The 16,192-nt window shown below is 41.6% G+C and overlaps 2 protein-coding genes across 5 annotated transcripts in view; one reads left to right on the forward strand and one right to left on the reverse strand.

Annotated features, from left to right (window-relative positions):
• The window catches only part of NSUN6 (NOP2/Sun RNA methyltransferase 6), a 306,108-nt gene extending 296,396 nt beyond the window's left edge, over positions 1-9,712 (forward strand). Inside the window, exon 12 of the mRNA XM_045787462.2 lies at positions 9,689-9,712. The gene's annotated coding sequence lies outside the window, so the exon portion shown is untranslated. The remainder of the gene's footprint in view (positions 1-9,688) is intronic.
• CACNB2 (calcium voltage-gated channel auxiliary subunit beta 2) overlaps positions 1-16,192 on the reverse strand; it is a 369,559-nt gene that overhangs the window by 240,421 nt on the left and 112,946 nt on the right. The window lies entirely within an intron of this gene.

Below are 16,192 nucleotides of genomic sequence, written 5' to 3' on the forward strand. Positions count from 1 at the left end.
TCTCAGGGTCCTGAGATGGAGCCTCATGCTGGGCTGCCCTGGGCATGGAGTCTGCTTAAGATTCTTAAGATTCTCTCTCTCTCCCTCCCTCCCCCCAATTCCCTTCCCTTCTCTAATAATAATAATAACAATAACAATAATAATAATAATAATAATAAATTGCCTTTCTACACTCCCATGTTCACTGTGACATTATTTGCAGTGCCCCGGATACTGAAACTCCATAAGTGTCCATCATCAGAGGACTGGAGAAAGAAGATGTGATACACACACACACACATACATACACACACATACACTTACACAATGGAATAAAGAAGAGGTTAGATACACACACAAAATGGAACATCATTCAGCCATGAGAAAGAAGGAAGTCCTGCCATTTGTGAGAACACGGATGGAGCTTCAGAGCACTGTGCTAAGTATAAAAGCCAGACAAAGACAGATATTACATGGTATCACTTATATGTGGAAACTAAAAAAAAAAAAAATCCAAGTCATAGAGACAGGAAGTAGAAAAGTGGTTGGCGGGAGCTGGGGAGTGGGGAAAATAGAAAGAGGTTGGTAATAGGATACACACTTTTAGCAATCAGATAAATAAGGTCTGAGGATGTAATGTATAACACAGTGACTAGAGCCGATAACACGGAATTGTGTAACTGAAATCTGCTAAGACAGTGGAACTTAAATGCTCTCTCTCTCTCTCGCACACACACACATACACATACACACACACACAAGATACAATGTGAGGTGAAGGACGTGTTAATTAACTAGACGGGAGGAACCTTTTCACAATGTATATGTATATCAAATCATCATTTTGCACACTTTAAGGAGCTTACAATTTTATTTGTCACTTACACCTCAATAGAGCTGAAAAAAATGTGATTTTCCTAAAACTAAACAAACAAACGAAACCAAACTGGCTCTCCAATGGGAAGGGAAAGCAGTGAGTGACAACCAGAAATGTGCTAAGAAGGCTTTAAAGCAACTGGAGATCCCATGCCTCTGACAATTCATCAACAAGCTCATTTCCTCTACACGCCCGGAGGACGCAAACTGCTAACTTAATTTCTCTTCCCCCTGCGCTCCTTAACACGTACAGGCATGTTCTTCCATCTAGTTTTCTATTAATAAGATGTCCTTGGGCACCTGGGTGGCTCAGTGGGTTAAGCACCCCATCCTTGGTTTTGGCGCCGGTCATGATCTTGGGGTTGTGAGATCAAGCCGGGGTCCCGGCTCAGCACTGAGTCTGCCTGAGATTCTCTCTCTCTCTGCCCCTCTCCCCGCTCCCTCCCTCTCTCTCTAAAATAAATAAAATCTTAAAAAAAAAAAGATTTCCTTATGCACTGAAGCTTATAATTAAAGCAAAATGTAAAGCTCTAAAAAATTAAATCATCAAGTAGTATTTGTATTGTGAAATACTTTAAACATTTTTGATTGCCATTTCTGAAGCTGGGGTCTATTGCTCTGATACAAACATATGTCTTCTGAAGGATATTGTCACATCCTAGAGAGATGAGCGTTAGCTAAAAAAAAAAATTTTTTTTTAAAGGATTAATAGCACCTTAAATTTGAAAGGTCAAATTAAGGATTTTAATATGGCCAATATTAAAAGCTATGCAGTCCCAAAACCGAAAAGTCAGCAATCTCTTGAGAAAATAACCTTAAGAGCAGACTAGACAATATATATCTATAAATTTGACTTTAAAAGACACATCGGTTGTAAACACCAAATATCATTCTTCAAGAACATCTTAAATAAGACAGGGACACCTGGGTGGCGCAGTCAGTTAAGCGTCTGACTCTTGGTTTCAGCTCAGGTCGTGATGTCAGGGTTGTGACATTGATCCCTGAGTCAGACTCCCCGCTACGCGTCAAGTCTGTTTAAGATTCCCTCTCCCTCTGCCCCTCTCCCCACCACCCTCTCTTTCTCTCTCTAAAATAAATAAACAAATCTTAAAAAAAAAAAAAAAGAACATCTTAAGACATAGCTGGAAAAGCTCCAAGTAATTTTAGGTATGTGAGTATATATACACACATATACATACATACATACGTACATACGTACATATATACATATATATATTACTATGCACATGAATCTTATTCTTTTATCTGTGAAGGGATAGAATTGATGCCACCAAAAACTCTTTAATAAGTCCTTTTACATGAAAAACATATTTTTCCAAGGCATATATAAAAAGTGTGTAGCTTGAACTTATTTTAACTGTTAAGACAATTCTGATAATTGGATAAAGTATAAATTGTGAGAGAAAACTCTAAGTCGAAAAGGTACCTTACCTACAATGCTACCACCAAGAAATCTCATTAATGTGCACTTTAGCATTTCTTAAGTTCAATGATACTTGATTTTTTTAAAAAAGATTTTATTTATTTATTTGACAGAGAGAGCAAGAGAGCACAAGCAGGGGGAACAGCAGAGGGAGAGGGAGAAGCAGGCTCCCCGCTGAGCAGGGAGCCCGATGCAGGGCTCGACATGGGGCTCGACATGGGGCTCAACATGGGGCTCGACATGGGGCTCGACATGGGGCTCGATCCCAGAACCCTGGGATCATGACCTGAGCCGAAGGCAGATGCTTAACCATCTGAGCCACCCAGGCGCCCCACAATGATACTTGATTTCTACACTCAGAAGCACCACAAAATTTTAGCATTAATTAAATTTAATTTTAATCCCATTATTGAAACTTAGAAATACATTTCAAACAAGACACAGAAAACATCGTATATGGATAAGAATACATTTTACTTTAAATCTCAGGTTGGCCACTCCTGGATTCTATGGCCTGTGGCAATCGTTACCCTCATTTGAAGTTTCTTGATCTATAGAATGGTGAGATTATCACTTGCCTTGCCTTAAATTCTGCTTTAACATCAAATGAAATAATGGGCATAAAAGTATTTTGTAAACTCTATAAAAGACTATACAATCGTCCGTTGAATAACTATAACAATCAGAATTTATCTAGAGTAATGAACTGCTCATATGTTATGTAATACTGTTGACCCCTGAACAACATGGGGGTTGGGATGTTGACTGCCATCCCTACCGCAATGTAGTTGAAAATCCGCGTAAACTTTTGACTTCCCCAAAACTTAACTACTAATAGCCTTCTGTTGGCTGGAACCCTTACTGATTAACACATATTTTGTCTGCTAGAGGTATTATATACTGCATACTAACAATAAAGTGAGCTAGAGTTCTTGAGAAAGTCATAAGGAAAACATATTTATAGTTCTCTACTGCATTTATTGAAAAAACCCTGTATTTATTGAAAGGGGACCCACTCAGTTCAAACTTTTGTTGTTCAAGGGTCGACCATACAAAAGTAACATCATTTGGTGATCTCACTCCTTTTACATGCTCCCAAAGGTCAGCAGTGACCCTACACCAAGGACAGAGTGCTCTTTTTAGAGACCGGTCATAGACTAGGTCATTCTCCACCATCTAACCCATTTGTCAAAGCTTTTCAAGACTTTGAGTAACTAACACAGGCGTAAGCAGCCAGTTGAGAGCCGTTACCCACCATGTCCTCCCTACCATCCCCTACTGCTCTCTCACTGTAGTCGCTTTGTCTTAGGATCTCACTGCACAGTAGCTCCAGTTTGGGAAAAACAACTGTTTATCAGGCAATATACTAGGTGCTGATGAACATTCCAACTCTCAAAATAACCCTGCAAGCTTTTCCTATTTTCCCAATTATATAGATCAGAAACGTGGGGGCCAGAGAGAAAAGAAGCCCCTTACTATCACAAAGTAAATAAGTGAGAACATCAACAATCACACCCAGGTTAGCCTGAGTCCTCATCTATATAATACCCCTTTGTCTCCATTTTGTTATGCTAATCACCAGTTGTTTTTCTTCTTTCTGGTTCTTTTTTTTTTTTAAGATTTTTTTTTTTTTAAAGTAATCTCTACAGCAGGTGTGGAGCTCAAACCCACAACTCCATGATCAAGAGTTGCACATTCCACTGACTGAGCCGGCCAGGTGTCCCGCTGCTTGTTCTTTCCTGAACAACAAAAGTCTCAAAAAACAAATACCCTAATAGAAAAAGAGACGAGGACTTGAACAAATACCTCCCGAAAGAGAATGTCCAAATGGTCAATAAATATCTGAGAAGACGCTTGATTCCATTAGTCATCAGAGAAATGCCCAGTAATACTATCATGGACTATTTGTACACATCACCAGGCTGGCTAAAATGTAAAAGATGACACCAAGCTTTGCTGAGGCACTCCTGTGAATTGTCAATTGATTAAACCACGCTGGGAAGTGGTTTACCAGTATCGCCTCGAGCTGAATATATATACACCCTACGACTTGGCAATTTCATCACTAGTTTTGTATTTGACAGAAATGCATATGTAAGCATCTGCAAAATGGCATGTCACAAATGATTCTGGAGGCAGTATTTATAACAGCCCCAACCTGCAAATGCCCCAAATGCCTAGCAACAGTCAGATGGAGAATTAGATTACGGTACAGCCACGTGATGGAATACTATACAGCAATGAGAATAGACAGGCTATAAGCTGCAACCTCCAGCCACACGTAAATCTAATGATGAACAACACAAGGTGAACAAAAAAAGTATCTATTGTATATAAGTCCATTTATATACAATTCAGAAACAGGAACAACTAATCCACGATGTTAGAAGCCAGATTAGTGGGTACCTTGATGCAGGGGGAGGTGATCAGGGAGTGGAAGGGAGGATGAGGGTCCTGACATTGTTTGGTTTCTTGGTTTCAGTGTTGGTGACATGGGCTCATTCACCCTGTGAACTTTTGACAAGATCAACACTTCTGGGGCACCTAGGTGGCTCAGACGGTTGGTTAAGCGTCGGACTCTTGATTTCAGCTAGGGTCATGACCTCAGGGTCCTGAGATGGAGCCACAGGTAGGGCTCAGGGGGGAGTCTACCGGAGATTCTCTCCCCCTGCCCCTCCCCCTCTGCTCTCTCTCTCACTCAATCTCTCTCAAAATAAATAAATCTTAAAAAAAAAAAAAAAAAAAAAGACCAACACATGACTTTTGCACTTCTCGGCAGGAAAGCTATACTTCAATAGCAACTTTACCGGAAAGAGTTGGTATCAATCTCTGCTCCCCAAGGCATGCAAATGTCACTGTTCTAGAAGTGGTTCACAGGGGTGCACACAGGGCTTACTATGCTTATATATCCCTTTAAGCTTAAGAGTATTTATTCAGCTGACAGGTTTTCATGTCATTCAATATGATAAAAATAGCAAGACAGTTTAGATAAAAATAGGAATTTCTTCTGACAAATGAAGCGGGGCTCAAAAAAAATGATCATTAGGTGTAAACCAAGTAATGAAGACTAGATCTTGCATTCAAAGAAGAATAACAGAGAGAGAGGCTTATGCACTGAGTCTTACAGAAAAAGAAAGGGGCCACAGCCCGACAGGGTGGGTGCCACTCACAGAATATTTTTGAATATGGAGGCGGCATTATGCAAATTAGGGGAGGGACTCTAATAAAGGGGACAGCTGCGGAAGATAAAAACCTAGAAATGAGGAGCTATGGCATATGTACATAACTTTATTCAAAACCCACGTAACTTTCATACTCTTTCTGAGACAATGTTAGAGTAGGAGGAATCCTTAAGAGAGCTGTCATACTAAAAAAAAGATTAGAAGAACTAGTAGAACTCACACGCACACACACACACACACACATACACACATGCATCAACTGATTTGTATGTTATAGCTAATATATATATTTTTATTTATACACACTTTAAATTCCCAAGTTTCAGTTGGGAATTTAGTACTGTTTTAAGTCATCAACCTCTGAAATAGACAATGACTGAAGAAAGGACACTAGGACACAATGGACACGTAATGGACAAGGCCCCATCACTGGTACTCTAACCATGCTTGGCTGCCCTTTGCCCTGTTGTCCCCCTGATCATTCAGTGAGCAGCTTCCAGACTCCACGTAACATCTGCTCTACAGGCACATTAGAGACCTCACAGGCAGATACATCCATAAGAAGTTTCTTTTCCTTCAAGGAAATGAAGTATGTTTCAGATTTTACGTGCCTGGAGCTTTGGGCGGGCTATCTCTAAAGCAAATTGCAATCTCTCATGTAGCTGAAGCTAAGAGGCTAAAACAGCAGCAGGTGGGTGACAGGTGAGAGTTCCCAAGAGATACATGTTCCAAAATAAAGGAAAATTTATTCCTAGCAACCAAGGTGCAAATTTCTTTTATCTTTAAGATATAGTTGTGCTGTATGTTTCGTGGTCCCTTAACCAACAGGCTGGGGGGAAAAAAGCCTGAGAATGAGCAAATGAGTCAAATCTCCTAAACTCAAAGTTAACGCTCCAAAAAATACCGATAGTGTTGTCTCTTCTATTCATTTACATGTTCAATGTCAGGAAAAGGGCAAAAATAAGTAGGGTAAAGATTATTACTTTGTTTGAGGCCTTATTTAAGAATTCTTCCACTGAAAAGGCCACATAACCACAGATTTCTTCTAATTCATTATACAAACAGAATACACACAGCTATGGAACTGTCAGCCTTCATTACTCTATAAACATACGGGTTTTTAATTTCAAATTACTTAATTTAAGATTTTCTCTATGTGGATAATTTTATACTTTAAAAACTTTCTAACACTTTCCCCCCAATTCCTATTAAAAAGCAATTGATTTTTCTATTGGGAAAAAAAAAAAAGCCACATCTATTTTTGCAGATGTCGTCTTTAAAAATCTTCGCTGGCTCCCTTGCTACTACTCCTTATGTGTCAACTGTTGCATTCAAAAGACAAACGACACCGAATATATAACAATTACAAAACTGTCTAAATTACAGCGGCTTCTTATGCTCTTACCTATTTCATAACATTGAACATTACCTTTAAGATCTGATGGGAACGTAGCTATCCCTTCCCCTCCCTCCAACTCCCAGTCCTCAACTTTATTATTTAGATCATATCTGATTTTGACCTTGTTTGTCCTGGAAGCGGCACACAGATCTTTCCTAGTGGCCAATTTTCCAAGGTCACAGGTTTCTTTACATTATCTATCCCCTGAAGTACTGATTAGCTCCCTTTGTAGAATTTCCCTGTGTTTTGCAGTCGGGAATCTCAAACCGGCGTTCAGCGTTTCAGCACTGCAGTTTGGCCAGCCTGCGTAAACCTCTCGTTCCCTTTCGCATCAGCCCCTGAAAAGGAAGCCGCCGCCGCATGCAAAAGGAGTAGGAAAATAAAGGCAGCGCTTCCTCGGAGCTTGCGGGCTCGCGGGCAGCCCAGCAGATGTCAATTAGCATCCAATCGTTTTAAGTAGTGATACTTCAGTGTGTGTGGAAGCCTGCCTTGTAGAATTTAATACTCAGACAGCCATTTTGCAAAACACAGCAGGTCGGTGAAATACGGGCTATTTCAGTGAAAGAGTCACAGGGCGGTAAAGCTGCTTGCTGTAAATGCTGGCGTTACTGCAACAGCTGTGTCATCCATCAAGCGATTATCATCTACTCTTTCTCTGAAGCCGTTCAAAATAGGATTTAATAGTAGCCTCTGTGGCTATCTTTCGTTCCACCAACCCCATGGTATTTCCCTCTCAAAGAGATTCTTTTCCTGCCATCATTCAAATATGAAAACAGGACTCCTTTAGGTAAAAGAGACTATCAACTGGTCGGAACTGATACAGATCTCTGAGACAATGGACTTCCCAAACAATCCCCGTGCAAGTTATTTCCAATCTTATCAAAGTAACACGGCACTAGAGATTAAATAAAAAAAAGATCTCCGGAAAAAAAAATCTCAGAATCTCATAGACCTCAGGTGCCTCGAAAACTCGTAGGACAAATGATTGCTTCTCTGGCTGATCTTCAGCCCAGGGATGGCAAACATCTGAAAGAGGAAACATGCACCAGACAGACACGAATCGTATTTTCAGCCCCTCGCTGCAATTCTACAGCAATAGAAACTTACATAGGACACCCGTACTCGCCGCCGATTCACCAGCCCACAGCACTGCATGAAGAGCGGTGCAGAACGCAGTCAGCGTGTGGCTTCACCGAGCTGCACTGTGCCTTCTCTTCTCATCAGAGCCACTGTCCATTGCTTCCCACCTTGCACTCCCAGGTAAGAGGCATGGGCAAACGGACACTTAGCTTCTGCCTCCTAGGTAGTTTCTAAAAAACACCACCGGGTCCTGCCAGCATGCCAAAACTTTGTTTTCCCTTTTTTTTTTTCTTTTTCGGGTAATTTGAGATCTTCTTCAGGGAAGTTGTCTACAGACCAGAAATCTACCAAGAGTAGAATTTATTTTCCTGAGATAACTAGTACTAGCACACCGTGGTGACTGTCCGGATCAGGAGAGTTTCTTGGCAACATTTTTACAGTAGCCATTCTCAACTCGGGAGATGGGCACACATCAGAGAATTTCGCCTTTCAGGAGCCTGCAGTACCCTGCTTTTTACAAGAGGAGGCCTACTCCTGATGCTGTTGATGTCCCTGCTTCTGAGCATGCTGCTCCCCCCCCCGCCCCCCCCCCTTGGGGCATATCTGATCTGCACTTTCTCCCTCCTCCCTTGCTCCTGAAAAATCACAGAGTCTAGACTTTAATTCACTCTGGATTCCTGGGACTACAGAGCCACCCTCCAAACTGTCAGACACTTTGTCTTGCAGTACGTGTCTCTCGTGAATTGTAGGGAAGATTGCCGGAGTGGCCTCGGGACTGGACTCACTCAACCACTGCAGCTAAACAGGTTCGGTTCTCTCGTTTGCTCGCCGCCAAATATTCATTTCCTACGTGAAAAGCACATTAACTAAACAGAACCCCGGTGAGCAAATCTGATCAGAGTCAGGTAGAATTAATTAGATAATATAATTAATTACAGGATGTCTCACCTATGATTTAGATACGAGAAATTAAATGAGGCTGCTTTCAAAGCCCGAGAGCTTGCAAATGAAGGGTCCTCGCAAGCTATAATTTGCATCCTTCTCTAAAGACACGGTTTGCAGAGGCTGAGCTAATCATCACATTCTTCCTAAAAGGCCTTTGTGCAAGTCACACCTGAAAAGATGAATTATTAATAGGCATTTGGGGATAAAACTATTAATTTGTATGGGATCCACCATTCTAGTAAGCAATGATTCTTATAGGCTTTTAGTGTGCCTCGGCTATTGATCCAAACGTGCCCCCACACCCAAGTCTCTCCAGATACTGCTGCTGCTTGAGGAGCCAGGTTAACTATTTCATGCCACGGATGAAGATCGCCCCCCATAATGCTCTTGAGGCCCACAGAAAGTGCCAGCCTATGAGCAGGTCAACACTTCACCAGTATTTCCTGAAAACCTATCATTTATAGTAACAAATCTTTATTATTATGAATAGTCTAGGAGGCTATTAGAGATGAAAAAAAAACCCTGCCTTAGTTCAATGTTCTCATTTCACTAATAAAGTAACTAGGGTGCCACACGGTCAAGTGTTTTGTCTATAAGTAACTTAAGCAATGATATTATTATACCTAGTAATTTTTGTAATTTAAATAGTCAATGAAAATTCTCTGGCTTTGTCATATACTAATTAATCCTCCATGTATTTGAAGGTCCAAAAGGGAAATGATGAATAAACTACAGATCGACAATAAGGTTACTTTTGGAATTATATCAGAAACCTAGAATAAGGGGCGCCTGGGTGGCATAGCGGTTAAGCGTCTGCCTTCGGCTCAGGGCGTGATCCCGGCGTTACGGGATCGAGCCCCACGTCAGGCTCCTCTGCTATGAGCCTGCTTCTCCCTCTCCCACTCCCCCTGCTTGTGTTCCCTCTCTCGCTGGCTGTCTCTATCTCTGTCGAATAAATAAATAAAATCTTTAAGAAAAAAAAAGAAACCTAGAATAAAATAAAATTTCTAAATTACATTGCAAATTTGCTTGTAAAGGAAGAACTGGGAAAACAAAACAAAACAAAAAAACACCTCAATGTCTCCTGGACCATCCAAGATACATTTCCAGTAGGCAGGATATCAATTTGATTTTTTGAGGAAACTTTAGTGAGAAATACAAGTAAGTGATATAAAAGAACATATAATTCAGGGGCGCCTGGGTGGCGCAGTCGTTAAAGCGTCTGCCTTCGGCTCAGGGCGTGATCCCGGCGTTCCGGGATCGAGTCCCACATCGGGCTCCTCCGCTGGGAGCCTGCTTCTTCCTCTCTCACTCGCCTGCTGTGTTCCCTCTCTCGCTGGCTGTCTCTCTGTCACATAAATAATAAAATAAAATCTTTAAAAAAAAAAAAAAAAAGAACATATAATTCAAATTTAGGCTTTTTCTTGAAGACCCTTCATCAATCTCATCGAGGGACACGTTTACTAGAATAACTGAATAAGAATGAAGAATTAAAATTAACTCTAAGAATAAGATGAAAATGTTGGAGATATGATCTCCTCTATGATTCTGAATTTGATTTGGAATTCACTTAACTTTTTATTAACTCTGATATTATTATATACAAAATGAGAGAGATCCTCTGTTCATTAGAGATTCCACCCACCTTGCCTTTCAAGACTCCATGAAAGGATGCCAAGCACCAGTCTGATTCAGCAAACATTTATCGAGCACCTTCTATTTGCTTAACGCTATGTTAGGTGCTCGAAAGAGGAAATGAATAAAATATAGTCGCTACCTATCTCTAGGGACTTATAACAAAACAGAGGGAAAAGAACACAGAATGTGAGTACTGTGGGAATACCAATGATACAAGTCCTACCTATCCCTGGAAGGAATGTTCTGTGAAAGGCTTCATGAACATGGGAACTTGGGCTAGTCTTTGCAGAATGGGTAGGTAGAATTGCATCCAGTGGAAAATTGGGGCAGAAAGCATCCAGGCAATGGGATAGGAGATGCAAAGGCACAAAATGTTACATGCAGAACATATACAAAATAAATTGTTTATATAGAATGTAAAGAAAAGGTAAATAGATTCACGATATATTCAGAGAACAGGGATATACCCAAAGTCTCTCCACCTAAACTGAGTTCTCCCCCAAAGCCAGGCCTCACTCATCTCTATATCCCTGGCATTTAGTGCAGTGATGGACTCGTAGTAGGTGTGGCAAACATTCACAGTTGTTCCTTCATTATCTATTCTCTACTTCATTAAGAGTAACAGAAATGGACATGGGGCTGCTGGGCCAGGAGAGATATCCCAGGCTCCCTTGCAACGTGGTATGGCCATGTGACCAGATTCCGTTCCACAGAATAGGAGGAAGTGACACATGCCGACATCGTAATCCTGTCCTTAGAGGGAATGGAGCATGCCTTTCCCGTTCTCTTTTCCCTTTCTTGCTGCTCTGACTGTAGACATAGTGCTGACAGCTAGAACCATTTAAAAGCCATTTAAATTGAGGAGGAAGCTGAATATTTGGGAGAACAGAGCAACAAGACAGAAAGCTCCTCAGTCTGTTGCTTACATTCAGACTGTAACGTGAAAGAGAAATAAGTTCCTGTATTACTTAAGGCACTTATAATTTGACCTCAGTTATAAAAGCCAAGTGTGGTTTTTGTTTGTTTGTTTGTTTTTTGTTTTTTCTTTGAGACAGAGAGAGAGCGCACACGTGTGACAGTGCGCACGATGAGGGAGGAGGGCCAGCGGGAGAGGGAGAGAGAGAGTCTTAAGCAGACTTCATGCCTAGCATGGGGCTCGATCCCACAACCCTGAGATCATGACCTGAGCCAAAATCAAGAGTTGGCTTAATCAAATGAGCCACCCAGGCCCCCCACCAAGAGTGCATTTTAAAAGTACCTCAAATGTTTCTGGAAGGACTGATTAATTCACAAAAGCTAAGACTGGGGAGGAGGTGGGGGGATGGTCTGAGAGCAGGACAGGACTAGACTGTGAAGTACTTTGAACCCCACAGCAAGGACTTTAGACTTCATCTTATAGGACATACAGAATTAGCAGTCTTTATATGTGAAGGTATCTGTTGTTTTATTTAAAAAGTAGGAAAAGGGGTGGCTGGGTGGCTCAGTCGGTTAAGCGTCTGCCTTCAGCTCAGGTCATGATCCCAGGGTCCTGGGATCGAGCCCCGCATGGGGCTCCCTGCTCCCCAGGGAGCCTGCTTCTCCTTCTCCCTCTGCCATTACCCCCCTCCATGCTCTCTGGCTCTATCTTTCTGTCAAATAAATAAATTAAACCTTAAAAAATTAAAAAAAAAAATAAGAAGTAGGGAAAGAAAATCTCCAGACTGTTTAGTTATAAAAACTAGTCGGAAGTTCAATATTAGTAAGAAATCTGTAGCTTTTGAACTTGTGTCGTTGTCTACAAAAACTGTCGATCTATTAAAAAATCAAATCCGATAAAGTCAATAAAACTAGCTGGTTCATGCAGCTAATTCACAAATCTAATGAATTGTTAGATCAGCTATTTTGCTATCATGCAAGACGTATTCAAATAAACGATTAAGAGGTGGGTGACAACGAGAGGCAGAATGACAAAAGCAACAAATTAAAAAATAATTGTGGATAAATAATGTCGAGGCCAGGTATTTTTTTAAAAGTCCAAGAGATCTGTATCCGGGAAGTCTTTACAAAGTTTGAGATTTCATCTTAATCTCCTCTTCCCTTTCTATGTTACTATTAATTTGGAGGGGAAAAAAAGTACACAGTGGATGTTAAACACACACAAAAGGAGAGGAAATGCTTCTCTTGAGAAGAAAGCTCTTTGAAACCAAAGAATAAAACCAGCTCCAGAGAAGCCTTCTGTAGGAGAGCTGAAGGCTCCTTATCGAGGATGCTTTTTTCGTGGCCCTGGTTCCCCTCCCCTCACAGACACTCCAGCCCACAGATCCACTGAACTCTTCCTTCACAGTATGCTGTTGTAAAGGCAGCTGTTCAGTACCTAGTGTTCTGAAGGGCACCAGAAAGTTCTCCACTGATTTCAGTAAAAGCAAGACAAAAGGACCAAATGTCTATATTCCTAAACAACATCATTCGGTCAACAATATCAATTGAGTGCTACTTACCATGTGCATGTATCTCCTGGGCACTAGGGATAAAAGAACAAGTACAATCGCCACAGTCCTTGACTACAGAGAGACTAAAACCCAGGGGGAAAGACGAGGTGAATCAAATAGTCACACAGACGTAGAATTGCAACCTTCCTAGTTCTTGGACAGAAAGTATAGACTATTGTGATACTATAGAGCAGTAAACAACTTCTAGAATTAGAGGTGGCAGAAAAGGCTTCCCTGAGGCAGTGGCATTGAGTTGAGGTGGGGAGTTAACCAAATAAAGGGGCGACGAGGCAGGGAGAGGGACCATGGTAGCCGTATTCCAGATGGAGGAACATTACTTATGAAGGTCTTCGTGGTAGAAGAGAGAACGCGGAGTCGCAGCAGCTGAAGGATAAAGGAAGAGGGAGAGTGGGACAAGAACAGGATGGAAAGGCAGATAGTTGCCAGATCATGAGGACCGTGCTAAGGACTTTTATCTTTATACTAACAGCCGTGGGACTCCATCCATCCAGTTCAGAGGCATGATCGACTTTGTATCACTTAAAACACGCTTTGGTAGGAGAGCTGAAACAGAGTGGGAGACGGCCAGAGACGAGGCAGTGAGACCATCTCAGAAGCTGCTGTGACTATCCAGGTAAAATATGACGGTATCTTGTACTAAGAAGGCGGAAGGGAAGAGAAGTGGATAAATCCATGAGATATTTAGGAAATAAAAGCGGGATAAGCACAAAGACAGAAAACAGAAAAAGAAATCCAGTGGAAAAGATACATGTTCCTACAATCTCTCAATTCTGGATGTTTCCATCCACTAGAGAAGTTCAGTCTCCAGTAGCACAATCCATGATTAATCTTTATTTTCATGTCCGTTTCATTTTGCTTCCGTTCTCGGTCAATCCTCATGTCTCTTAGAATCCTGAACAGGGTCTCTCTTTGGCCCTCTGTCTCTTCCATTGACCTTAACTTATTTAGCCACCGAAAAGCACCCCTCTATTTTGTTTCAGCTTCTATGGACTGCACATCTCTCTCTCTCTCTTGCTCTCGCTCTCTCTCCTTTTTTTTTTTTTTTTTTTTTCTCATCAGGGTGTCCAGATTCTCTTTCTACCCACTGGTTGCTTTGTTTTGTTTGTTTGTTTTTCAGACCGACAACCAGGCGTTTCTTCTCAGTGAGGAGAGTGGCCTTACTCGTTCATTTGCTGCTTACGTACACAGGGCAGCAGCAGGAAACAAAACAGTTCTGAGCAATGTGATTGGGGGGGAAGAAGTCATACTCGCAAAATGAATAATAATCAGGAAATGTGTACGGCCTTTACTGAGTCTAGAACAGATCTTGTGTTCTAGAGTCAGAATACACGTTACACTCAAAATCATGTCAAAACGATGCGACTCCGGGAAACCCCGGGTCTCTCTCAGCCTAGTCCTATTGAAAGAAATGCCATCCAACAAAAAGCGACGGAAAATCAAGTGCCGATCTTTAATTATATAGAACTCAAAGAAAACAACAGAGAATCCTCTAACTCAGCAGCACTGCCCAAGAATTTCCTTTCCTTTTCTCCCTAATTCTTTTTCTTAAAGATCTTATTTATTTATTTATTTATCCATTCATTCATTCATTCATTCATTCATTCGTTTATTTATTTAGAGAGCACGACCTCAAGGAGGGGTAGAGGAAGAGAGAGAATCTCAAGCAGATTCTGCACTGAGCGTGCAGAGGTCATAAGGCTCGATCTCACGACCCAGAGATCATGACCTGAGCCCAAATCAAGAGTCTGACCCTCAACCGACTGAGCCACCCAGGCGCTCCTCTCCCTAATTCTCTCTTACTCTAAAGCCACTTGTAAGCCTGCCCTCACTTTTCAACACAAGCAAAAACATTAAAATACTCCTCCCAGGCATTCGGTCTCCTGATTCTCTCTCCATCAATACACATCCCTCGCCTTATATTTGGTACATCTGCTTAATTCCTCTTGTTTTTTTATTTTCTTTCAATTTTCCCCACTTTGCCATTACTCCGATTCTGAACAGAGAGAGCCAGCAAACAAAAATGCTACCTCTTCTGTGCGACATCTCCAGCACTTTCTCTCTCTACTCAGACTTTAGGTCTTGTACCACAGGGTGGCTGGTGGTGAGGGAGCATGGAAGAAGGGCTGATGAAGAAGAAACAATGAATAGGCATTTATTATGGAAGCCAGAGGAAGTGAGGAAGGACAGGGGAAAAGCCGAGAACATTTACGGGTTTAAAATTTTTCCATGCCGCACTAATTTTTTCAGAGAATAGATTTGATCAGTTCATTTCATTTGTGATAGGTACAAGGAAATGCAACACGGATATAAGAAAGAAAACATTGACACTTTGGTGAAAAAAGGCAAAGCCCACTGTTCATAGTATAACATTTCATGAGCACGTCTACGCTGATAACAGGATAAGATGCGTCACAGCAGCTATTTTGATTTCCTGTTTGTCTGGAAAGATCAAGAAAGAGAAACACACATTTTTTTCTAACGTGCCCAGGAAACACTCCCCCCCCCCGATTTTATTTATTTATTTGTCAGAGAGAGAGAGAGAGCACAAGCAGGGGGAACAGCAGGCAGAGGGAGAAGCAGGCTCCCCACTGAGCAAGGGGCTCAACATGGAACTCGATCCCAGGACCCTGGGATCATGACCTGAGCCGCAGGCAGATGCTTAACTGACTGAGCCACCCAGGCGTCCCCCAGGAAAGACTCCTGATAGATTCTGGAATTCTGTGACGTATGTATAAACCATATATTTTTTTCTTTTTTTTAAAATTAGAATCCTTATTTGTCATGAAGATTGCCACCAGTATCAGTCCCATCACTAGGTGACTGACCCTTCTATGCAACTCATTGCAAAACTGACAATTGGCATCTTTTTCCAAGTTCATGGGCTCACGTGCAAAAGGTGAAGACGAAGAAGAACAGGTGAGAGGCGCGGACTCCTACCAAGTGTCAGTCACTGCTCTAAACACGTCACACAGATTGCCTTTGATTCTCCTGCGAACCCTATGAGGTAAGTACTGCTTTATATCCCCTTTCTAAATGAAGAAATGGAGGCACAACGAAGTTAAGTAAATTGCCCAAGGAAATGGCAAAGCCAGGGTTTCTATCAAGGAATCTGACGCCTGAGCCCATTGTCTTCCTCTGCCTCCATCAAAGGCCAAAATTC

This window comes from Ursus americanus, chromosome 31 (assembly GCF_024610735.1).
Source record: "Ursus americanus isolate L20-20 chromosome 31, mUrsAme1.1.p, whole genome shotgun sequence".
NCBI classification, from domain to species: Eukaryota; Metazoa; Chordata; class Mammalia; order Carnivora; family Ursidae; genus Ursus; species Ursus americanus.